At 39.8% G+C, this 26,817-nt stretch overlaps 1 protein-coding gene and 1 long non-coding RNA gene across 4 annotated transcripts in view; both read right to left on the bottom strand.

Moving 5' to 3' along the window:
* Positions 1–26,817, bottom strand: part of THSD4 (thrombospondin type 1 domain containing 4) — a 600,466-nt gene that overhangs the window by 284,345 nt on the left and 289,304 nt on the right. The window lies entirely within an intron of this gene.
* LOC122456050 lies at positions 2,397–21,355 on the bottom strand. The gene is made up of 3 exons (XR_006274673.1): positions 21,208–21,355; positions 3,758–3,765; positions 2,397–2,409 (listed from the first exon to the last, which is right to left on the bottom strand). It is a non-coding gene; the product is annotated as an uncharacterized LOC122456050 (long non-coding RNA).

The following is a 26,817-nucleotide window of genomic DNA, read 5'->3' as shown; positions in this document are numbered from 1 at the left end:
AGAATGACACTAAAAGCTCAGGTTCCTGTCTTATGGTATGCTTTCATTAATTCTATTTTTTATTATTTTTGTGAAAAGACTTAGATAACAGCTTAAAGACAGATATAGAAAGGTGATGTAGTGATGAAAGTTCTCTCACTCTCTCTCTGCTCCAAAGGGTAGCAAACAGCACACCTATTGTCTGATCAGGGATTTCATGTGAACACCTCACAAGCTACTAGCACAATCTCATCCGTGTAATTTGTCCCATTTTCTGTGTGTTCACACTGAAATCACATCTCATTTGCCTGTTAAATTCAGTGTTGCAACTCAGCTGCCACAACTAGGGGTCCACATTATTTTAGTTTGACCTCCTGCCATCAGAAATGCTGAGGGTTCTTCTGGAACTACTGATTCTCTACCAATGGCAGATCCTCCATTCATTCCAAAACTAGCCCTACTGTTGCATGAGGTTCTTAAAATTCTGTAATGTCAATCAAGACTGAATTAGAATCACTACTTATAGGAGGCTAGTATTTTGCTGCTGTTCTGTGTCGTCTCAGTTGCTGGTACCTTCTAGATAAGCAGTAGGGGGCTCAAGTTGAGCTTCTGAAAATGGAGACAGACTGAATTAATGATCTTTTTTGAAAATATTGGATCCTCTCTGGGGATCCTCTATTTACCAATTGGAAAAACAGAGCTAATGCTATGTGAGGCTTCATTAATTTTTGTGACGTGCTTTGAGATCCCCAGATAAGTGGTCCAATTAAGTGTAAATTAGTCTATTCTTTTAATTGGCATTAAGATAAACTTGAAACGCTCATATCTCTAAGGAGCACGTAACTTTTTTTTTAAAAAATGGCATTTGCTGCCCAGTTCTTATACAAGTCTCCCTAAGGAACAGAAGAAAGTCTTATTAAAATTTGTACTAACCTGAAACACCTTTTGAAGCACATACTGAAATCTGTACGAGTGCCCTGGGAAACACACAAAACTAAGCACAACGAACCAATCACAATAGCCTCTTTGGAAAAAATTCCTGTGACTTGTCCAGTATCACATATTATTGTTATTTAGTGATAAGGTTCCAGATGGAATCCTCACCCCCAAGTCTTGTCGTCTAACTCAGGGGCTCTCAAACATTTTCCATAGTGTGACCAATATCAAATAGAGATTGTGTTGTGGACCACTCTTATCTCCCATTTGTAATCATTCAAATGGGTGTCAGACTATCGTTCCAACAAACAGAGATTTTCTTTTATCTTAAGTGAAAGGGGCTTCTGCTTTTGGAACAGAGGGGTCCTATTCTATCCCTACTGTCACTATGAATTTCCAAAAAGAAACTGAGTACTTGTGGCACCTTAGAGACTAACAAATTTATCGGAGCATAAGCTTTCGTGAGCTACAGCTAACAAACTAACAAGACTGCTACTCTGAAATCTATGAATTTCCAGGAAGCCCAGGTGTGAATCATGAATTCTAGGTGGCCGTGTTACACTATTCAAGTACTGATACATCATTAAGGTCCTAAGATATATAAATAACGAAAGGTGAATTACTGGTTTACTTTCATGCACAAAAGTGTAAGCTGATATAAGTATCTAATGCTTAAGCAATGCAGGAATTAAGAGTTGCTACTGCACTATCCTGCTACACAAGCAAACAGAGCTTCAGAGAGAAAAGCTATTCATTGTAAGTACTTTAGCTGTTATCCACTTACTTTTCATGAACCCGGAAGAATGTTTTTCATGTGATTTATTGTGGAGATTTAAAATTCCTCCCAGTACAAAGCAAGAGCTGAGCAAACCAGAAAAAAAAAAAAAAGTTCAGCAGCTTTACATGGGCTTCAAATCCAAAATGATGTAGTGTGTTAGTCAAAGAGGGAATATCATCTTTCCCTTGTTATAACTAAACCCTTAAATGTTTTTTAAAAAAAACTACACATGAAAACTGAGGTCATCCCGTGCAAAACAGAGTTGTACTTGTTTGTTACACTTTCTTGTCCTTAAGCGACCACCCAAGGCACTGGAAAACTTCAGTTTCACTTCAGAGTGGGTGATGTGTGCATAAATAATGGCATGGAAAAAGACCTATGGACAAAACAGAATGGGAAACTGCCCCATTAGGAAGACGATGGCCATAAGGACAAGTTTCAGCATCATCCCACATGGAAACACAGCTGCAAAAGATCACTCCCTTTATAGGGAACATTTTACTTAGCATCTTGTTTTATGCTTTTAAACCAGTGATGAAGCAGCAGGTGATGGCTGCAAAAGAAAATGAAAAAAAGCTAACATCAGAAGAGTGAGCACAGCATCCGCAATTAGCAGGAAGGTTCAAAGCTGAGCCCTTCACCTTTTAAAGGGCATGAGATATGCAGTCTGTGGTTGAATTTGGCTCCTGATGGCACACAATTTTTTTTTTAAATGGCTTTGTGAGCAGCCTTTTCCTGATGATTAAAAAGTAGTGTGTGTATGTGGGTGGAACAAACTGTCAAGAAGTGTATTTATTAATATTTTTTCCTTCTTTAGAGGCAGTTGTTACGGCCGCCTGCTGAAGCCTGTCCTCTACCAGGCAGATGGCCTGGAACACACTCCCTGGGCTGCTTATTTTCTCTTGAAAGACATTTTGAGTAATGAGTTCTGATGGCCTTGTCATTCCCCAGAATCATTTAATTTATAGCCCATTAAAAGCCAAATGAATTTCCATTAGTGATTATTATCTTAATGAATAAAAACTGTGTTCCTTCAAGCAGATCCACCACCTATTGTTAGGCATTTAGGCTTCCTACCAACCATTTCCTATTACAAAATAGGTGAATGATTATTTCCTATGCTGCAGGTTTCTTTTCTGCACTTCAACAAAGATCTTCAAGTTCACACAGCAGCCCACCCATCTGCCAACCTGGTACCACAGACAATACATATCACGAGATTACCTCCATTCAGGTGGATGCTAAAGCTGCCAAAAGGTTATTGCCTTGCCTCGTAAGAATAAAATTGTAAAGCTCTCATGTGTAACACTATCCATATGCACATTGCCATAATATTAGCTCAGTAATGCTGACTCCTCAGCAAAGGCGGAGGGTGCCAGCAAGTAGCATTCATGATTGGCATGCAAAGGCAGAAGCAGCAACCACAGACACATGTTGGGCCTCTCCTGGGCCTCATCAGTGCAGCACAGCTTCACAGGAGCCCAAGAAGCTGTCAGCCTTGTAGAAATACAAAATTTGTAGTTTCAGTTTACTTGCAAAGGAGGAAATTGTTTTCAGAAATATGAAATCACAAGCACTGTGGGCACTATTCTTCCTGCAAACTGCCAGAAACCTTTCAACCATCTATTCTTCGGACATACTGTACGTCCTGGAACTACCTACACCCCTCTCCTACTCCCTTCCATTAGGATGGCAGGCCCTTCAGGGTAGGACCATAGCTTGTAACACCTAATTAAAACTTCAAGGTATCTTGTCATTACTGATTGCATCCACAACCATCACATGCACAATAATTAGTTACTCCCAAACCTAAACAATTTCATTTAATGTGAGTCCCCAGAAAAGAAAACAGTCTTTAAAGGCTTTTACATCCCTATGTGCTTTAAGAGCTCTGACTAAATCATTTAGCGCTTGATCTTTCATGACAGCATTTCATTCTGGGGAAGCACAAGCCCCTTGACTCTAACTAGTTTCAGCACAGGCCAAATTGAAGTGGATTGGCACAGTGTGTTCCTCCTTCCATTCTTACATAAAAGGAAAAAGAAAAAGGAGTACTTGTGGCACCTGAGAGACTAACAAATTTATTTGAGCATAAGCTTTTGTGAGCTACAGCTCACTTCATCGGATGCTGTAGCTCACGAAAGCTTATGCTCAAATAAAATTGTTCATCTCTAAGGTGCCACAAGTACTCCTTTTCTTTTTGCGAATACAGACTAACACAGCTGCTACTCTGAAACCTGTCATAAAAGGAAAAGGCAGTAACTCTACAGTCCTGCGGTGGGGAAGCAGCTAAAATGAGGTTTAGCAGCTGCTGTCAAACTCATCAGTACAACAAGCTAATCTTAGAATAATTAAATCATGTTTGTTTTCCCACACACAGATAAAGGCAGAAGATTTTCTTAGGACCTCCAGGAATAAGCAAGACTCTGCTCTTGCTAGCACTCTGAATCACACCATCCATCAGAGTATTGTTATTCCAGGTACAGCAGCCTTTTCATTCACTGGGTAGCAAATCATATCTTCAAATACGTTGGCTAGGCAAGGATTTTCCCCAGCCAACGAAAGGAAAGGATTCCCTTCCCATTCACATCAATGAAAGGAAATTATTCCTTTCAATGCCAGAACAAAACAGACCATCCTTTTGCTCTCAGTTTGAAATGGATAGGACCGGCCTCTGGAGCATAATGTTAGTGGAAACCAAAGGGTCCACCTCTTTGTAGTTCATAAGTTTAAGGAAAGCCCCAGCCCATCACTCACTGAAAACACTCTTTGTCTGCTCCCATCTTATCTCACTTAAAAAAGACTGTCTCAAGGAAAAATTCTCTCACTATTTATTCCCAGATCTGGAAATCCTACAGTTACTGGTTACATATCTTGTATTTCAGTGGAACAATTTCATCAGGCTTCTAGATTATATTTAACAAGTGGCATAACTAAACTTCCTGATATTCTGGCACTGTGTGCCAGAATACCAATAGCTGCCAAGTCTGCTTTTATGAATTAGTCTAAATTCTGAGATGAAGTCTTTCTGCTCCCTTGATTATAGAGATTTCTCTCTACACATGTCCTTTTCTATGGTGAGTATAGCACTTTTAAATACACAGGGTCAAATTCATCTCTAATATAACTACTTAAGTCAATGGAGTTAGACCAGTGATGGATTTGATCCAATAATCTGTCACAATTTTCATGACTCTGTAGGGTTATAGCACATCCAAAATGGTTTACAAAGTCTTTAGTACACGTGAGAATCAGGACCTTTGTACAGTTTAGAATAAAGTATTTTACTGTATCATCTTTCTAAACATGGAAGAAACATATTACTTCAATAAATGTGGGGGGGAGGGGGTGATAGGGCTGCATATTTTATACTTTACTTTGTTTTACTAAAACATGTTGCAATTTCTCTTCTAGAGGAAATTTCTAAAATTCTGTTTACGCTACAATATTTGGCAGAAGAGTTCTGGGGATTTTAAGTAGTGATTTGCAGATGGACATTTTCAAGCACACATGGCTAATGCAGTCTCAGATTTGCCAGGTCTAAACGTATTATAAAATAATCTGTCTTCAAAAAGATAAGCCCTGTAGTATATAGTATATGACCATTTGTTAATAAATCCATCTAATAGCAAAGTATACCAGTCACAGATGAGCAGGCTTTGTTCTCTGCCTCTTTGTGCTTAATCAGCACAGCAGACATCTTTTATTCGGAGAGCTGGTTCACAATGTCCAGTATCCTCCTAGTTCTAGTAGTGGTTAGTACTAGATGCTTCAGAGGAAGGTTCTGCAAGACAAAAACAAAAACAAACCCCAACACCACACCATAAAACACTTAGCTAGTTGTACAATGACATTAAGGAGGATGACAGAGGAAGAATTCATCCTCACCTGGGGGTTAATGAATTTATGTTCCAAACTGTAAGATCTGACAGATGCTCTTGTAAAGTGAAAAGGAGTACTTGTGGCACCTTAGAGACTAACAAATTTATTAGAGCATAAGCTTTCGTGAGCTACAGCTCACTTCATCCGATGAAGTGAGCTGTAGCTCACGAAAGCTTATGCTCTAATAAATTTGTTAGTCTCTAAGGTGCCACAAGTACTCCTTTTCTTTTTGCGAATACAGACTAACACGGCTGCTACTCTGAATCTTGTAAAGTGGTTGCAATTACTCCCACCCTCTATCCCCACCTTGCCTCAGCCTATGGGCTACTGCCAGTCACCATCTAGTCCCCTTTCACTAGGCCGACTGTAGTCTGTCTAAGCCAGTCATCATAGGCAAGGGGGGTTTGGACCTGCTGCCTCCGCTTACCTTAGGGCTGCCCTGTTGCAACCCCAGTAACCTATCTTTGGACATCTGCCAGGCCTGCAGCCTGCGGCTTTTCCAGTCTGGAGCCTCCCAGCTCCTCTAGCCTTCCCTAGCCCTGCTTCACCTCAGGTACCCTGGTATGCTCCCCAGCAGCCTGGCCCCTCTCCCTCCACAGCTAGAGGAGACTCTGTGTGCTCCTGGCCCACTGCCCTCTTATAAGGGCCAGGTGGGCCCTGATTAAGCCAGACACAGCCTGATTGGGGCATGGCCCCCAGCTGAGGCTGCTTCTCCCTATCAGCCCCGCTTTTCCTTCCCTGCAACAGCTCTCTCCCCAGCCTATTTTAAGCCTTTTAAGGCAGGAGCGCGGTGACCACCCCGCTACACATGGGTACAGCAACTTTTGGTAAATATGGACTTTTTAATAGTGGTCACTAGGCAAATATTTTTTGGCCAATAAATTATCCATACATACACCTACATTATATTTAACTTTGACTTCTCATTGCAACAAACTCCACATGTTGATTGTATGCATTTTAGTTATAAAGTTACTTGATTTTAATTTCAAGTTCCCCTTGCACCTGCATTAGGACATCTGAAATACACAGCAAGTGTTCTAAGGACTAACATCATATAATGGGTAAAGAAGCCTCCCTAAAGCTAAGTAATGTATGTGGACTATCAGCTGTTGTTGGTATTGCTGATTGTAAAGCTGGGTATAAAGTTATTAGTAGGGGACTACCATGCAATGAAATGATGTAACATTACTATGGGAGTGACTATGCTGTGAAATGGACACTGCGTCTTGTGTCAGGTTTCAGAGTAGCAGCCATGTTTATCTGTATTCGCAAAAAAGAAAAGGAGTACTAGTGGCACCTTAGAGATTAACAAATTTATTTGAGCATAAGCTTTCGTGAGCTACAGCTCACTTCATCGGATGCATTCAGTGGAAAATACAGTGGGGAGATTTATATACACACACAGAGAACATGAAACAATGGGTAGTACTCCTTTTCTTTTTGCGAATACAGACTAACACGGCTGCTACTCTGAGACCTGTCATTATGCAAGGCACTAAATTTAGCCTTATGGAGTGGAAATCTATCAACTTCATGAAAAAACTCGTACAGATACAGACAGATATCATCTTCCTCTTCAAATGCAAACAGATGGACATCATACCAAAAGGACTGAAGGTAAAAAATCCATTACAATCTACATACCACAAAGACTATGCTGACAACTTGTGCCACACACTCTCAAAGAAACTGTGGAACCACCTGATCAACATCCTCTACAGCAAACAGGGAAAGATTAAGAAGGAGCTCTCAAAATTGGATACTCTCATAAAAAATCAACCTTCCACACAAACTTCCTCGTGGCTGGACTTTACAAAAACTAGACAAGCCATTTACAACACACACTTTGCTTCTCTACAAAAGAAAAAGGACACTAAACTATCTAAACTACTACATGCTACAAGGTGCCACAGTGGTTCCCTTAACCCACCCAGCAATATTGTTAATCCATCCAACTATACTCTTAGCCCAGCAGAAGAATCTGTCCTATCTCGGGGCCTCTCCTTTTGCCCCTCCACCCCCACGAACATGATACAGTTCTGTGGTGACCTAGAATCCTATTTTCGACATCTCCGACTCAAGGAATATTTCCAACACACCTCTGAACAACATACTAACCCACAGAGACCTTCCTACCAACACTACAAAAAGAAGGATTCTGGGTGGACTTGTCCTGAAGATAGAAACAACAGACTGGACTTCTACATAGAGTGCTTCCACCGATGTGCACGGGCTGAAATTGTGGAAAAGCAGCAGCACTTGCCCCATAACCTCAGCCGTGCAGAACACAACACCATCCACAGCCTCAGAAACAACTCTGACATCATAATCAAAACGGCTGACAAAGGAGGTGTTGTCGTCATCATGAATAGGTCAGAATATGAACAAGAGGCTACTAGGCAGCTCTCCAACACCACTTTCTACAAGCCATTACCCTCTGATCCCACTGAGGGTTACCAAAAGAAACTACACCATTTGCTCAAGAAACTCCCTGAAAAAAGCACAAAAACAAATCCACACAGACACACCCCTGGAACCCTGACCTAGGGTATTCTATCTGCTACCCAAGATCCATAAACCTGGAAATCCTGGATGCCGCATCATCTCAGGCATTGGCACCCTGACAGCACTCCCTCCTCAGGCCCTACGCCTCCAGCACTCCCAGCTATCTTCGAGACACCACTGATTTCCTGAGGAAACTACAATCCATAGGTGATCTTCCTAAAAAACACCATCCTGGCCCTCTACACCAACATTCCACACAAAGATGGACTACAAGCCATCAGGAACAGTATCCCCGATAATGTCACGGCTAACCTGGTGGCTGAACTTTGCGACTTTGTCCTCACCCATAACTATTTCACATTTGGGGACAATGTATACCTTCAAATCAGCGGCAATGCGATGGGTACCCGCATGGCCCCACAGTATGCCAACCTTTTTATGGCTGACTTAGAACAATGCTTCCTCAGCTCTCATCCCCTAATGCCCCTACTCTACTTGTGCTACATTGATGACATCTTCATCATCTGGACCCATGGAAAAGAAGCCCTTGAGGAATTCCACCATGATTTCAACAATTTCCATCCCACCATCAACCTCAGCCTGGACCAGTCCACACAAGAGATCCACTTCCTGGACACTACGGTGCTAATAAGCGATGGTCACATAAACACCACCCTATACCAGAAACCTACTGACTGCTATACTTACCTACATGCCTCTAGCTTTCACCCAGATCATACCACACAATCCATTGTCTACAGCCAAACTCTACGATACAACCGCATTTGCTCCAACCCCTCAGACAGAGACAAACACCTACAAGATCTCTATCAAGCATTCTTACAATTACAATACCCACCTGCGGAAGTGAAGAAACAGATTGACAGAGCCAGAAGAGTACCCAGAAGTCACCTACTACAGGACAAGCCCAACAAAGAAAATAACAGAATACCACTAGCCATCACCTTCAGCCCCCAACTAAAACCTCTCCAACGCATCATCAAGGATCTACAACCTATCCTGAAGGATGACCCATCACTCTCACAGATCTTGGGAGACAGGCCAGTCCTTACTTACAGACAGCCCCCCAACCTGAAGCAAATACTCACCAGCAACCACACAACAGAACCACTAACCCAGGAAACTATCCTTACAACAAAGCCCGTTGCCAACTCTGTCCACATATCTATTCAGGGGACACCATCATAGGGCCTAATCACATCAGCCACACTATCAGAGGCTCGTTCACCTGCGCATCTACCAATGTGATATATGCCATCATGTGCCAGCAATGCCCCTCTGCCATGTACATTGGTCAAACTGGACAGTCTCTACATAAAAGAATAAATGGACACAAATCAGACGTCAAGAATTATAACATTCAAAAACCAGTCGGAGAACACTTCAGTCTCTCTTGTCACTCGATTGCAGACATTAGAGTGGCTATTCTTCAAAAAAATAAAACTTCAAAAACAGACTCCAATGAGAGAGTGCTGAATTGGAATTAATTTGCAAACTGGATACAGTTAACTTAGGCTTGAATAAAGGCTGGGAGTGGATGGGTCATTACACAAAGTAAAACTATTTCCCCATGTTATTCCCTCCCCTCACCCCGCACTGTTCCTCAGACATTCTTGTCAACTGCTGGAAATGGTCCACCTTGATAATCACCACAAAAGGTTTACTTCCTTCCCCCGCCCCCACCTTTCTGCTGGTAATAGCTCATCTTAAGTGATCATTCTCCTTACAGTGTGTATGATAAAACCCATTGTTTCATGTTCTCTCTGTGTGTGTGTGTGTGTGTGTGTGTATATATAAATCTCCCCACTGTATTTTCCACTGAATGCATCCGATGAAGTGAGCTGTTGCTCACGAAAGTTTATGGTCAAATAAATTTGTTAGTCTCTAAGGTGCCACAGTACTCCTTTTCTTTTTGTGTCTTGTGTGAACTTCATATGTCCCAGTAGCCAGAGCAGATTCAGGTTGAGCTAGGTTTGCATCCAATTAATAGAAAGAGATGTTCTTCTTCTCCTGCAAAACCTGACTCAAGGGTTTCTACTAAACCATCTACAGTGCCAAAAGTTATGTCAATGGAACAATTACTTCTGTCAGCACAACTGGATTTGCAAGGAAACTTTGCAGAAAAAATGGCATTCGTTTAAGATGGCTGAAAACCAGGGGAGGGAGTGGGTATAATACGTTTATTTTAAAAAAATCTTACATTTTGAATTTGGAAATGTATGGAAAAAAGTAACTGACATTAAAAACAAAAAATAAACAAACTGATCCCTCTTTTTCTCATCATTAGGGGCAGTCATGGAGAAAGTACTTGAAATGGTTGTAAGGTTCCTCTCCTTGGTGAACCTTGTACCACTGCAGATATATAAGAGCAAGAGGAGGAAGACAGAGGATTTAGACATTGGTTTGTCACATGTCATAATCAAGGGCTATATGAATCACTTAAAGCTCAAACATGTGAACTTAAAGAGCCATAAGACTTATTAATAAAATATGGGCTTGTTTCTAGTATACAAACTTACAGTTCAAGCGGAAACTAACGCAGGAAGCAGACTGAACTTAAACTCAAGCCTAGATATGGGTTCTAAGTGACCTTGATGTAGAAAGAGCAGCTGCTTCTGCACCTTCTAACTTGGGCCAGCCAAAAGCAGGTAGCACACATCAAGAACGAAAGGTACCACCTCCTATTGGGACGGAAAGGCTTGCTAGAATTCGACAGGGAGGTTCTGTCACTCCTACCCCCTTAGGAACTAACTTTACGGCTCCTGTTGGACATAGTGGTATCTGGTCATTTGGAGTTAACAGTGTATCAGAAGGCTTGTCAGGTTGGTCCCAGTCTATAATGGGGAATCATCCAAAGCATCAACAATTATCAGACCCAGGCACATTTTCCCAGCATCAACCAATGGAGAGAGATGATTCTGGAATTGCAGCTCCCTCAAAGATTTCCCACCAACCTATGCCAAATAGCTTCATGGATTTTTCTAAAATCCAGCTTGGAATCCAATGATAAAGGTTGTCCAAAATTCAACAGAATGTACCGATGCTCAGGACCTGGCACCTGGGCACCTCACACTGGAAATATGCATCTCAAATATGTCAACTAATTTAAGAGGGTCTATCCTTTTTAGTCTTGTTGGGAAACCTATGACCTCAGAAGAACCCTGGGGATTTTTGTAACGTGCCTAACTAAGCAATTTTTTTCTCTGTGGGCTGTAACAATGAAAATTTGATTGCCCATTGTGTAAGAACAAATTGATTTACCGATTCAACTGATTCTGTTCTCCAGTTAGAAACCAAACCAGCAATCCAAATAAAAATAAAAGGTTTTCTGATAGGCAATTGTATCCTTTACACTGTATTTTAGATTGTGATGCAAGCTTAATCCAAAGAAAGTATATAGAACTGAAGTCAAGAAAATAGTGCAGAAATCTAAAACAGAGCTCCATATTCAGGACATGCACTGGGAAGTTGAGAACATTTCAAACAGGATCAGCACTTTTTGTAGAACTTTCTAATATATAATTTACATGCAAAAGCAAGGAACTTTACAACTACTTTTAAAAAACAGCATTGTTCAGCTTTCAAAGAATAAGATCCTGACTCAGGAAAATGCTCAGGCATATGCTTAAGTCCAAGTTTATTCAGAAAATCACTTCAGCACATTCTTATCTGTAAGGGGCCTAAATGCTATGCATCATCTATGTGATGTGTAAAAATATGCCTAGCCATGAAGTTAAAGATGTTTGATGTAAAATGCCACAGATTCACAAACAAACAAACAAAAACAGATAAGAGGAATTTTCAAGATCTATAATATCTGGAATGATAATACCCCTAAAATAGGTTAATACATTCTCCATCGTCCTATGAAGCAAGATAAAAATCAAGTTTCTGAACAGATAACATAAAGTTGCACTTGATGATATGGAAAAATAGGAGTTATTGAAAAGGGAGAATAACCTGAATACTGAGTTAATACTTCCAAAAGATTTGTGCATGCCTTAGACAGAAAGAGCAGCCAGTTGTATTTGCAGCAAGATTCCTAAACAAAGCTATGTCCAGACTGAAAAGGAGATGCAGGCAGCTGGTTTTGTCTGTCTTGAATCATACTAATGACCCTAGCTTTTGCTAGATGGTGTTGATGAGAAGGGTCTATGCAGGGGAGATTGAGTTAATATAATGGTTTCTTAATTTCTATATTTATAAATTCTCCCATAGACTTTTTGGTGGTCACTCATTTTATGAATTGTAAAATGAATTAAACAAAAATATTCTAGAAGGTGAGAGCTTCTGTATTTATCTACACACTGGCTGAGCGATTATGTATCTTTATATGGTAATATATTTTTTAAAAAATTCAACACTAGACTGAGAGCATTATGTATGGAATCCTGTCCTTCTATTTTGCAGTAACTATACACTGTTTGCTTTTAGCATGCAGTGTCAGTAAGGAAAAATAAATAAATCCCAGCACTTTGCCATTAAGTATGGACTCCTTTCTGGAAAAATAAAATGTATATGGATGCCTGGGAGTCATGCTGGTTTAACCAAGTGGCCAATATAAACGGATTGCCTCAAAATCCGGGAAAATATATTCCAAGCATAAACCCATACCCTCTTTCTGCCAACTACTTTTAAAGAGACAAGGTGGGTAAGGTAATATCTATTATTGGCAAAACTTCTGTTGTTGGAAGGTAAAGCTTTTCAACTACACAGAGGTCTTCTTCGGGTCTAGGAAAAGACACCCTGACATTGTCTCATCTACCTTGTCTCTCATATATCCTAGGACCAACATGGCTACAACAAAATTACAAACCACTACTTTTAAAGGAATTTAGTCTCCTAAGATTGCAAGTCCCAACCCACTCCTTTAACTTCTACCTGACAAATGCTGATGACACAGAAAGTGTCTGCTTGAGAAAGTCGGATATGGGTGAAAACTGACCCTTGGATAGTCAGAGATCTGGCTGCCTGCAGACATGCTTTTGTTAAGAGACCGGGGTGGTTGGAAGTATTTTGTCTTGGGAATTTGCAAAGGTTTCTGTTTGCAAATCATGGTAAAATTTAATTTGTAAGTTGCTTTGTATTTACATAGTATCCTAAAACTGTAGTGGCAACATAGGATTTTGAATAAGTACTAGCCTCTGGGTTCTGTCAACTTTTGAGTGAAAATATAGAATTTTTTAAACTTTTTTGGGGTGGGGTAGGGAGGCAGAAATTATTATTAACTAGGATTTGGTGCTAGGGGCATTAAACAAAATGAGCCATTTCACTAAAGCCAAATTCATTGTATCTATAACTTATTGGGTTACACAGGGATGACTTTGGTCCAGTAACATATGACAGTTAAAGTGTTGATCTGAACTGAGAAGAAATCATGAACTTACCTACATTGAAAAGGGGGAACAGTTGTTTGGCAGGGGAAACCTATTTTCATTTTCAGTGCACTTCTCTTTCAGCCTTTGACAAAAATTGTTTTTAATCACTATTGTGATCTTTTTGCCTAGCTTTTCTATAAGCAATAGTAGACCTGAATTTATTACCAGTGTTATTTCTGAGAGGGTGTTTTAAGTAGTTCTGATAGATCAATAATTTGGAAAACATTAAAGACATCAAATATGCAACAAAGTAATCACTGTTCATAACAATAGTTCATCAGGACATAAAGAGATCTGTTTTAAAATTAAAAACAAAAGAAACAGAAGGTAACGTATAGGTTAGAAGATATGTGAAAAAAGTCTAAGGTATATTATGCTCCTAGTCCTGCTTCTAGTATCTGCCCCCGGCCTTTTCAAAAAACAGATGTGAAGTTTCTATATCACTGGCTTAATGCTAAGGGTCTAAAAATAATTCAACCAAATGTGTGAGTCTTATGACTAAATCTACTGAAGTTTTGATTCTAGCAAAGTTGTATGAACACACTAAGTGAATCACAGCTTGCCAGAAAACATCAAACTTTCTTACTGGCCTCTGATTCAAGTCTCATTTCTGTTTGTGTCAAGAGGAAAAAAATGGGGGATGGGGAGGAAGTAAGAAAGAATCTTCTGACATTTGGAGTGTACAAGTGTTACTGTGTTTGAATTCTTCAATGATTAATTTCTCAAAATGTTACCATACCCTTGGCACCTGCTTGCCATTTGTGTTTACACCCAAGAAAGGCAAAATTGTGTCTGCTACCATTGTGCGATGTAGGTTAATTCATTTCCAAACATGATTGGAGGAAGGTTTTCATGAGACCTCTTGTTAATCGAGCCAGGCTTTGCCCTGTAAAGTTGATTCTCAGCTTTAGGAGTATAGCATGAGCTACATGCAGTTTGTACCAATATAACTATTTCAGTTAGCATGTGATTTTTTTTTAACTCAAACAGTTATACTAGTGCAACTCCTAATGTGGATGCAGTTATAATGGTGTCTTATAGCAGTAGAGCTTATTCCCATATATGGAATAAGCTTTACCAGTACAAGTACCTTTATATCAATATAATTCCATCCACACTAGGAAGGTTGTACTGCTTTCATTATACCACTATCATTAAAGAGGAACAACATTTGTGTTTAAATGAAGCCCTAAACTCTAACCTCCTTGTAAAGAAAGCCTTGAAAACACAAACTGCTTGCTAAGTTTCAAAGTAATATGTAGCTGGACTTTAATTCTTGATCAAAAGGCTGTGGAGGACCTAAAGACTGCCCTCCTCCCTCCCCCACTTTTTATAGAAAATGAGTCTGGTAAATTTGTGGTGCCCCCAAAGGATCACCTTGCTAACACTTAGGCCAGCCCTGTGCATAGTGCTTTTATACTTATGCAAACTGTTTTAATTTTCCTATTGTCCCATTCCAATATCTTATTGTGTGTAGATGCACTGGCCTGGGTGAGATCACATGCACATCTAGTTGACAGGGTCTGTCAGCTTGCAACAACAGGAGGAGACTTTTGGGAACCTGTTGTTTCAAGCAGTGCCCTATCCCATATAAATTACTGCACTTCTAGTACAAATACTTAAATGTGCAAGTTCAAAATTCACTTTCCACAGACATTTGTGAAAGTAAAAATCGTTCATTAAAATGGTCATAGAAAGTGAACAGAAATAGAGTGAACAATCATGGTTTACTTATGTCGTCTCCACACACTTGAACATCAACAAATTATAATGGCATATCTTCAAAGCATTCTACTTCAGACATTTGACTGATAGATCCCGGTCAAGTAAATCAGAAGAGTACTACAGTTTAATAATTTGTGTTTCAAATTGTCTGTACAAAAATGTGTGTGTCTAACTCACATCTGGTGAAAGATTGGGAAAGAGTTTGATAAGGGGTAATGAAATCAGCTGTGATTTGAGCACAGAGCTGGGTGGTCAGCAAATTGGAACTCTAATTCTTCCTATAACAGGCCCCAGCCCTGGAAAACACTTTGCCATGTGCTTAACTTTAAACATATGGATACTCACATTTCAATAAATGAGAATACTCACGTGCTTAAAGACAAGCACATGCTTAAGTGCTTTGCTCGTCTGTAGCCAGAATGACTCCTTCTGCGTCCTTGAGTAAGTCCCTCAAACTCTCTGCTTCTCTTTTTTCCATCTGTATTATGTCCAGTATAGCAATACTTACCGCACTAGGATATTGTGAGGATTGTGTATAGAGAGAGTTTCCAAGATGAAAAGCACTATGTTGTAAGTGATAAGTATCATTATTGTGCACACATGGCTTTGTGGTGACAAGATATTTACATAGCTATCAGGACTATCATGGAAGCAGTAATTCAAGTTACCAGTGTACCATATTTATCAAAAAATCTGGACTTTTCATACATTTACATTAGGTTTGGATTGGCTGAGATCCAATCCCAGTGTAAACAATACCCTTTAAGAAAAGCAAAACATCAAGTAAATTCACAGACAAAAGCTACACTGAAAGAACATTAAGGCTAGGGCTTAAACCTACAAGGCATTCACATTTAGGGACCACACTTTCGCTATCCAGTCACAACAGGAAGTCACATTAGTATGGCTTAAATGTATTGCACTGTATCTAGATAGTGAACATCTGATTCATAATTATTAATTTCCTAACTTTGATGGATTCAGACTTAAGCCTGGTCTTTAATGTTTTCCTACAGTCATTTCTGAAGCTGAAAATGGCCATGTTTACCAAATGTAAAATATTGTACAGCATAACATATTTTCTCATTATTATTGTTAGCAAAATAAGATGCATGCTACTGTTCTGTTTATCTTGGAGTATTTGACTCATCCCCAAGTTCTGTTGCTAGAAATTTGGTTTAAAGATTATGGCAATTAACCCATGCTAATCAACTAACATAACATGTTCAAATAGGATAATTTATACATGACCAAGGACTGAAATTGGCATGTGCCAAAATGAATAAAAACCATAGACAAAAACAATTTTGTTGCTAAGCTCCTAAATGTGGAATCAATTACCAACTGATTTAAGAACAATGGAGACCTTTTCCCACTTCCAGATAGATGCATGCATCTAAGGGTGAGGTGAAGAGGTTCCAAACGGTATTTTTCATTCTCATCCTTTTATAGGGCTAAAAGCCTCCTGCACTTGGCAGCCTTCTCCCATCATAGTAGTTCCTCTTTTGCTTCTTCAGTCTCTTAAGGATTAAGCACTATCCTTGCAAGATCCCTATACATTCTGCCATGCCATTAATAGAAAATCACTTTCTAAGGCACATCAAGTCCTTAATTAAAGAGGCAGCAAGTGTTGTAGAGAGGAGAAAGTTACCGAAAGAGACTATGGAAAGGCAAAATACTCATATGTCCCTTCATGGCTGATGATGCTGGAAAGTTGAGAGTCAGTGAAATCTTGGAGGAAGGGTGGTAAATGATGGAGAACAAACACGGGGGGGAGGGGGGAGGAAAAAGCCATGGAAAACAGTTTAGCACCCGAGAAGGAAAAGAGAAGAGGTGATGAGAAAATGTTGGAGGGGCCACAAATGGAGGGGAAGATTAAGGGAAAGATAAATATGGTAGAAAGCATTTGTGAGAGAGCAAGAAAGTAAAAATACTTTCAGCTGGGATGAAGACTGACATAAAGGTTGCTGTGTTTGCTTAGAGTTACTTCATCAACTCGTTGCTTTTCAAAATTTATTTTTACACTATTTTCACAATTTTTACATTAAAAGTACTATAAACAAACAAGAGAGTATAACTCCAGTTTTCCTCCTGAAAGAATGAAACTATATAGGGATAAAGACAAAACAGGCCAATATTTAAAGATCCTCTAACTCATTGCTTTAGAAAGGGCCTTGACATCCTTTGAGTATCGTAAGATACTGTATAAACCCAAATATTGTTCTACACTTAGCAAGTGGAAGAGCTATATATATATACTATCAAGAATATTAATTAGCTCCATTCTTTTTCACCACATCATTTTTCATGCTTCTATTAGTCTGAGTTGCTGCATGTCATACTCACATCATTACAAACCAAAGAGGAGAAACAGTTAAGAAACATTCTAAGGCTATGTCTACATTACAGCTTATGTCGGCATAATTTATGTTGCTTGGGGTGCGAATAAACCAACCTCCTGAGCGACATAAGTTACACCAACATAAGCACCAGTGTGAACAGCACTATCTCCCACCGGCATTGCTACTGCTGCTCGCAGAGGTAGTTTTATTATGCTGATGGGAGAGCTTCACCAGACACACAGCACAGCTGTGTTGCTGCAGCACTGTATGTGTAGACAAGCCCTTAGTGCCTGGAAATAGGTTTTAGGTCCCTTTGATGGGATGAGATAATCCCAAAGGTATCTCAAGACAGACAGTTCAGGGGTTGGTCTGCCTGAAAGGCACCATTTTTGAGCATCACAACTCACTTTAGCCTCAATCCAGTAGCTTTACTTTAAGCACATGAATTATCCTAATGAAGACAACTGTGCTTACAGTAAAGCATGCACTTAAATGCTTTGCTAGAGAACAGTCAAAAACATCATAACTGGTGGCTTGTTTGATGCAATTCCTCTCAATAATAGACTAGATGCAGCTTATCACTGAACAGATGAATGGGAGTTTTGTGATTAACTTCAGTGGCAATAAGATTTGACTGTATGCTTTGAAACCAACCCGATCCTCGACTAGCAGACTGAGAATCTGTTGCTTCTTTGCTGATGATTAGATGGTAAGTGTATAATCCCTATTAAAACAATCATTTAATTTATATACAGTCAAACAATTATTCCCTCTCTCCCTAAACCTTTACTAAATGCTGGCATGCCACCACATACAGTTTATTTATTTATTTGTTTTAATTATGTGCACCACGAAACCAAGAGACTCATTTGGCCTTGTTGTAAATTGAATAAAACTAAGTTCCTGTCACAAAGCAGCCAAACAACCTTTCAGAATCCCAGAAGGAATGCAAAAAAACTATTTTAGATAAGAACTTTATAAAATATTTCATTTTTAAAATGTTTACAATCATCATTGCTTCAACTAGCGAATCTACAAATCCAATAGATCCCCAGCACAAATTATTTGTCTGTGTTCCTCAGAATGTTACGGTCAAACTATACTGAACAAGCTACAGTGCATACAACTTGGAGCATAGCAAATGCAAAAGATTTGCTTTGTACCATCTCAAATCTGTTCCATCTTCCCTCTGATGGAGATAGCAAAGGTGGCTTTATGTAAACTACTCCAAGCTAAAACAGCAAGGAGTCCGGTGGCCCTGTCAATACTGGTTCTCCACTTGTGAGGTAAATCCCTTCTCTTCAGGTGTCAGTATATAATGCCTGCATCTATAATTTTCACTCCATGCATCTGAAGAAGTGTTTTTTTACCTACAAAAGCTTATGCCCAAATAAATCTGTTAGTCTTTAAGGTGCCACCGGACTCCTTGTTGTTTTTGTGGATACAGACTAACACAGCTACCCACTGATACTCCAAGCTAGTCACAAATACACAGAAATATTTAGATACTACTCTGTGAAATGTATAATCATGTAAAAAGACAAATTGTGATGCCTGTCAAAAACATGACAAACTATGAAATATCACTAACACTCAAATTGTTTAGATTTCTGTCTCACCCAATTAGTGTAGTACAATGTAGATGAAAGATTCCCATAATTCAATTCCTCCCACACAATCAATGTTCTGAAAACATATTTTTAACTTCAATGGCTGGTTCAAAGCTTGTACTCAGGCTGGCTAGAGTCCTTTCAAAATAAAAATACTGTTTATTGGTATCTCGTTATTTTCATAACACAAAATGCCTCTGTCTCTGGAATACAGTGCAGACAAAAAGCCAGATTCTTCTCTAAATTACACTAATATAAATCTGGAATTAATTCATTCAATCATAGAAATACAGGGCTTGAAGGGACCTCAGAAGAGTCATCCAGTGCTGGGGAAGGACCAAGTATACCTAGAACACCCCTGACAGGTGCTTGACTAATCTGTTCTTAAAAACCTACAATGACAGGGATTTCACAACCCCTTGTGAACTATTGGTGAACTATTCCAGAACTTAACTATTCTTATAGTTGGAAAGTTTTTCCCTAATACCTAACCTAAATCTCGCTTGCTGCAGATTAAGCCCATTACTTCTTGTCTAACCTTCAGTGGACATGGAGAACAAGTGATCACTAATGTCTTTATAAGAGCTCTTAAGATATTTGGAGACCTATCTGGTTCTCCCCGGACACCCTGTCTTCTTCTTCTCAAGACTAACCTTGCCCAGATGTATTAAACTTTCCTCATAGGTCAGGCTTTCTAAATCTTTTATCATTTTTACTGTTCTCCTCTAGAGTCTCTCCAGTTTGTCCACATCTTTCCTAAAATAAGAATACTCCAGCTGAGACCTCACCAGTGCCAAGTACAGAGGGAGTTACCTCTTGTGTTTTACATGTGACCCACTATTACCCACAGATTCTTTTCACAAGTACAAATTCCTAGCCAGTTACTCACCACTTTGTATTTCTGCATTTAATGTTTCCTTCTTAAGTGTAGTACTTTGTATTTGTCTGAATTGAATTTCACCTGTTCGATGTCAGACCAATTCTCCAATTTATCAACATCATTTTTAAAATCTAATTCTTCCAAAGTGCTTGAGACCTCTCCCAATCAGGTGGCATCTGCAAATTTTATAAGTGCTCTTCATTTCTTATCTAAGTTATTAATGAAAATATTGAACAGTACTGGACCAAGGACAGAGCCCGGAAGGACCCCACTCCTCCCAATTTGACAGTGAACCATTGATAATCAAGCCCAGTGGATTTCTACAGGGATATAACAAAGCAGAATTTGGCCCAAAATATTTTAGCCATACCCTGGAGAACAATTGTCCATGATAGATAGCATTATATGTAGATATTTATTCAATTAATAATATAAGCATAGATCATAGACTACCGCTAAGGTCAGTGTGAGGGAAATCCAAACCTGACAAACCTAGCAGAGCCTCTGGCTTAGGGATCATGTCAATGCTAGGACAGAGTACAACAGAGCTAGAAAGACATGGGACAAAATTCCACTGCTCTACTAGAACCCGTTTTGGTCCCGAATGGCCCCAGATCCTAGAAGTGGAAATGGGGCTTAGAATCCTCAGGCTCTCTGCACTCAAGAATCTGATCCATTATAGACAAGTCTGCAGGCCTTACTTTAGAGACTGGCAGGTCATACACCAGCAATGTTCACATAGGGTATATTACCTTTGTCCATTTACTGCTATTTGTATTGAGAGAATGCATACAGAAGTATATACTGTATAGCATATCGAAAATAATTGCTTAGCATCCATGGAAAGAGTAAAGCGTGAGCTCACATTTTGTTGCATGTAATAGATCAGGACACTGGCAGGAGTAATACAATAAAAAATAATAATTATAATTTTGCACTCACAGTGCCCTTAATCTAAGGATTTCTTGTACAAGGTAACGAGTTAAACCTCATATAACTTCTGCTAAATGGGAAAGTATGCCCATTCAGAGATTAATATATACACAGAGCCCAATACATAAAAACATACTATATTTATGGGAGGCAGTGTGCTCTAGTGGACAGACTGGAAGGTAGGAAACCTAGGTTCTAATCTTGGCTCTGCCACTGATCTGCTATGTTACCTTACATAAGTTCATAGAATCATCAAATATCAGGGTTGGAAGGGAACTCAGGAGGTCATCTAGTCCAACCTCCTGCTCAAAGCAGGACCAATCCCCAACTAAATCATCCCAGCCAGGGCTTTGTCAAGCCTGACCTTAAAAACTTCAAAGAAAGGAGATTCCATCACCTCCCTAGGTAACGCATTCGAGTGCTTCACCACACTCCTAGCGGAAAAGTTTTTCCTAATATCCAACCTAAAACCTCCCCCATTGCAACTTGAGACCATTACTTCTCGTTCTGTCATCTGTTAACACTGAGAACAGTCTAGATCCATCCTCTTTGGAACCCCTTTCAGGTAGTTGAAAGCAGCTATCAAATCCCCCCTCATTCTTCTCTTCCACAGACTAAACAATCCCAGTTCCCTCAGCTTCTCCTCATAAGTCATGTGTTCCAGTTCCCTAAACATTTTTTGTTGCCCTCTGCTGGATGTTTTCCAATTTTTTCACATCCTTCTTGTAGTGTGGGGCCCAAAACTGGACACAGTACTCCAGATGAGGCCTCACCAATGTCGAACAGAGGGGAACGATCACGTCCCTCGATCTGCTGGCAATGCCCCTACTTATTCATCCAAAAATGCCATTGGCCTTCTTCACAACAAGGCTACATTGTTGACTCATATCCAGCTTCTCGTTCACTATAACCCCTAGGTCCTTTTCTGCAGAACTGCTATCTAGCCATTCGGTCCCTAGTCTGTAGCTATCCATGGGATTTTTCCATCCTAAGTGCAGGACTCTGCACTTGTCCTTGTTGAACCTCATCAGATTTCTTTTGGCCCAATCTTCTAATTTGTCTAGGTCTCTCTGTATCCTGTCCCTATCCTCCAGCATAACTACCTCTCCTCCCACTTTAGTGTCATCTGCAAACTTGCTGAGGGTGCAATCCAAGCCATCCTCCAGATCATTCATGAAGATACTGAATAAAACCAGCCCCAGGACCAACCTTGGGGGCACTCCACTTGATACCGGCTGTCAACTAGACATGGAGCCATTGATCACTACCCGTTGAGCCCGACAATCTAGCCAGCTTTCTATCCACCTTATAGTCCATTCATCCAGCCCATACTACTTTAACTTGCTCGCAAGAATACTGTGGGAGACTGTGTCAAAAGCTTTGCTAAAGTCAAGGAACAACATGTCCACTGCTTTCCCCTCATCTACAGAGCCAGTTATCTCGTCATAGAAGGCAATTAGATTACTCAGGCATGACTTGCCCTTGGTGAATCCATGCTGACTGTTCCTGATCATTTTCCTCTCCTCTATGTGCTTCAGAATTGATTCCTTGAGGACCTGCTCCATGATTTTTCTAGGGACTGAGGTGAGGTTGACTGGCCTGTAGTTTCCTGGATCCTCCTCCTTCCCTTTTTTAAAGATGGGCACTACATTAGCCTTTTTCCAGTAGTCCGGGACCTCCCCCGATCGCCATGAGTTTTCAAAGATAATGGCCAATGGCTCTGCAATCACATCCGCCAACTCATTTAGCACTCTCGGGTACAGCGCATCCGGCCCCATGGACTTGTGCTCGTCCAGCTTTTCTAAATAGTCCCGAACCACTTCTTTCTCCACAGAGGTTGGTCACCTTCTCTCCGTGCTGTGCTGCCCAGTGCAGTAGTCTGGGAGCTGACCTTGTTCGTGAAGACAGAGGCAAAAAAAGCATTGAGTACATTAGCTTTTTCCACATCCTCTGTCACTAGGTTGCCTCCCTCATTTCACCTCTCTGCTGTCTCACCACCCATCCTTGGTCTGCCTTGTCTATGTGGATTGTAAACTCATGGATGCAGAGACTGCTTCTCATTATGTCTTTGTAGGTTCAGAGTAGCAGCCGTGTTAGTCTGTATTCGCAAAAAGAAAAGGAGTACTTGTGGCACCTTAGAGACTAACAAATTTATTTGAGCATAAGCTTTTGTGAGCTACAGCTCACTTCATCGGATGAATCTTTTCTTTTTATGTCTTTGTAAAGTCCCTATCATGTTACAGCCTCACTCTGATTTACATTACACATAATAAATATAATTAAATGCATATGCCCATCTACATTATACTGCATCAATTTTTCACATCTCTGAATGACAAAAACTTTTTTGTTCCGGTTCCAGGGTAGACAAAGCCTTAGTGACACACTCTCTGATTTGCTCAGTTTACAAATAAAAAGGCTTTATTGTGGTTGCTGTCTAATAAGTAGCCCTACAAATAGAGTTTGACTTCCAATCTTTGGTTGTATTCATTCCTTTACGTTCATCATCAGTAATAAAAACCTTACAGGCCAAATTCTGCCTTCAGTGCAACTTATTCAAGCAAGGCCCCCTGTCAAGGTTCCTTCCCCACTCTGAACTCTAGGGTACAGATGTGGGGACCTGCATGAAAACCTCCTAAGCTTACTTTTACCAGCTTAGGTTAAAACTTCCCCAAGGTACAAACTATTTTACCTTTTGCCCTTGGACTTTCGCTGCCACCACCAAATGTCTAACTGGGTTTTTTATTAGGAAAGAGCCGTTTGGAAACGTCTTTCCCCCAAAAATCCTCACCAAAACCTTGCACCCCCCTTCCTGGGGAAGGTTTGGTAAAAAACCTCACCAGTTTGCATAGGTGACCACAGACCCAAACCCTTGGATCTTAAGAACAAGGAAAAAGCATTCAGTTTTCTTAAAAGAAGAATTTTAATAGAAGAAAAGGCAAAAAGAATCATCTCTGTAAAATCAGGATGGTAAATACCTTACAGGGTAATTAGATTCAAAACATAGAGAATCCCTCTAGGCAAAACCTTAAGTTACAAAAAGACACAAAAACAGGAATATCCATTCTATTCAGCACAGCTTATTTTCTCAGCCATTTAAAGAAATCATAATCTAACGCATATCTAGCTAGATTACTTACTAAGTTTTAAGACTCCATTCCTGTTCTGTCCCCAGCAAAAGCATCACCCACACAGACCCAGATTCTTTGTTTCTCCCCCACTCCAGCTTTGAAAGTATCTTGTCTCCTCATTGGTCATTGTGGTCAGGTGCCAGCGAGGTTTTCCTAGCTTCTTAACCCTTTACAGGTGAAAGGGTCTTTTCCTCTGCCCAGGAGGGATTTTAAAGGTATTTACTCTTCCTTTTATATTTATGACACCCCCAATCACACCTGTTCAAACCTATTGCTTTCAACCCTTCAGTGGAGTAATGCAGTATAATGTGGCAAGAATCAATTAGCTCTTCACTAAAAACTCTTTTGATGATGTATGAGCCAGCAGCATCTTCAGCTCACACGCCCTATTCCTTTTGGATGAAAAAGAGATGTGGAAGGAACTGTCTGTTGTTGTAGCTGTACACCAATTCTTGTATTCCTTCCAGAGGATAAACAATTTTTGAACCAATGTAACACATTCTGTTTGTAAACAGGGGAAAAGGGACCATGATCTTCTTTATTTGAAAATGACATAGAAGCAGTTCCTGCAGCACCAGACAAGTTCCTGAACAGCATCTTGCATGCTGTAGCTTTCTCTTAACATTCAGACACATAATCGTCTCAAGTCTGACACCTAGAGATTACACAGATCTTGGACTTTAAGACAGCAGAATTGTCTGTTAAGATACAAAAGGCCAAATTCTCTCTTCAGTAACACCTACAAAAGTCAGTAAGTCCCAAAGGGTGGAACAGAGGGCAAGGTTAAGCTGTACGACTCCTCTGTTCAAAAGCATAGGTGACTTTAAATAAAGACTTAAACAGGGATCAGATCTGTTGATCTTGAAATTGCCTTTTGCACAGGCACTTTTCTATCAATATCCATATTTTAAAATCTGCAAATAACTCTGAAATCGGCCTCAAAGCGTAACATTTCCACAGCTCATTTTTTTCAGTACTCCTATTCATGAAGCAATAGCAATATATGCTACACAGGTTTTCTCAAACTGCCTTTCACCCCACTTTAGTTATCCACATAATAAGATTCCAGGAATGTCACACTGTGTGTCACTCTGAAGCGTCTGTAATCAGTGTGAAGTGAGGGAAGCATTACAAGCGTGGTAAGAGCTCATTTTGTTGAGGATACCACCAGGTACAATCATCACTGGGATTCGCAGTGTGTTACCATTGAATTTTTAAGTTCTCAGCAATTTTGCCTTTACGAATTAACCCATCACCAAGCAATGAATGTATCTATGCCATGCCAAGAGTCCTAGACCATCATGATAGAGGTGACTCAACCAATCAACACTCCTATTCTACAGCTAATTTGCATGCAACCATTTTATTGGCTGAATGAGGGAGACTGCATAGATGGTGGATTACTTGGCCCAAGTGCCACAGTTCTTCAAAACACAACACAACTAGCATACACATGAACCTCCAACACACACAGCCCCTCACAGCAGCACATATCCCTCATTTGCCATCAAATACAAATCTCCCAACACAACACCTCAAGACAAAAATCAGCACAGCCACCCACACAATAACACAACCAGCACAGATAATTATCTCAAACATCACTCTAAAATTTAGAAACTGAGTCATTGTGAATTGATGGAAACAGATACATTCATGGCTGATGGCTCTTTTTGTACAGAATATCAGCAGGTTCAAACATCCCTGATATTTGTGCTCTGTTACCATTCAATTTTTAAGTTCTCAGCCATTTTGGCTTTTTTACATACATGACTTGACGAATGGCACCCAGGCAACAGCACAAGATTTCAGCTACTAGTGTAATATAATGTATCAATCTCACTATAGGGGCTGCTACTGTTCCTCTTGCATGGTATTTTATTTAATTCCATGTAATAAAAGAATATGTATTGCCAAGTCTTTTGTGCACATTAAGAAAATTTCTAATAAAATTAACTTTAAAATCCTTGCACATTTTTCATCATTGCTATATGCCGATATAACTTTAAAAAAAATAGCCCAGAACAGTCTTAGATAAACCAGCATACTTTACCTGACCAGAAACTAACCAAAGAATAAGAATTAACCTACCAAAAACTATGAAGAACCAGCAAAACAAAATGGACTAAGAGTTATCTTGCCCTATAGTCATTATTTTTAATGTCCTGCTTTACTGGAGATTGCCTTCCTGGACCATGTACAAATACAATGATATGCTTTTAAGTTTGGAAATATGGGGAACTGTTCATTACCAAATCTCTACTTCTACATATACTAACACAATGAACTAGCTTAATCTTTACAGACAGTTCTAGCTTTTTCCTTTCTTTTAAACAAAAATTTCACGGCATCCAAGGAAAACAATGCCTCCTTGCCAACATACAAAATAATGAGCAGCTGTGAACCCTTCCCCTTAATTACATATTTACCTTGTGCTTGCAAAACTTTGCTTATGTTTCAATATCTGCATGAGAAACAATACATGATATGCAGAAAGAATGTGCCACAATTTTTAAAAAAATCAAAAGTTATGCAAACTCAGTTTCCATTAGCACTACATTAAGAATTTTGAGCTCTGCTCAAACAACAGAACAGTAGAAAGACAATGGGACTCCAAGTTTCTGGATGTGACAACACTGAATTCATCAATGTGTATTTTCTCTATACTCCCATCTTTACAAAAAGTTCTTCCTTCTTTTTTCTATAAGATTTTA

Source organism: Dermochelys coriacea, chromosome 10 (genome assembly GCF_009764565.3).
Source record: "Dermochelys coriacea isolate rDerCor1 chromosome 10, rDerCor1.pri.v4, whole genome shotgun sequence".
Taxonomy (NCBI): Eukaryota; Metazoa; Chordata; order Testudines; family Dermochelyidae; genus Dermochelys; species Dermochelys coriacea.
The sequence above is the reverse complement of the archived record's forward strand: the minus strand, read 5'-3'. Positions and strand labels throughout refer to the sequence as shown.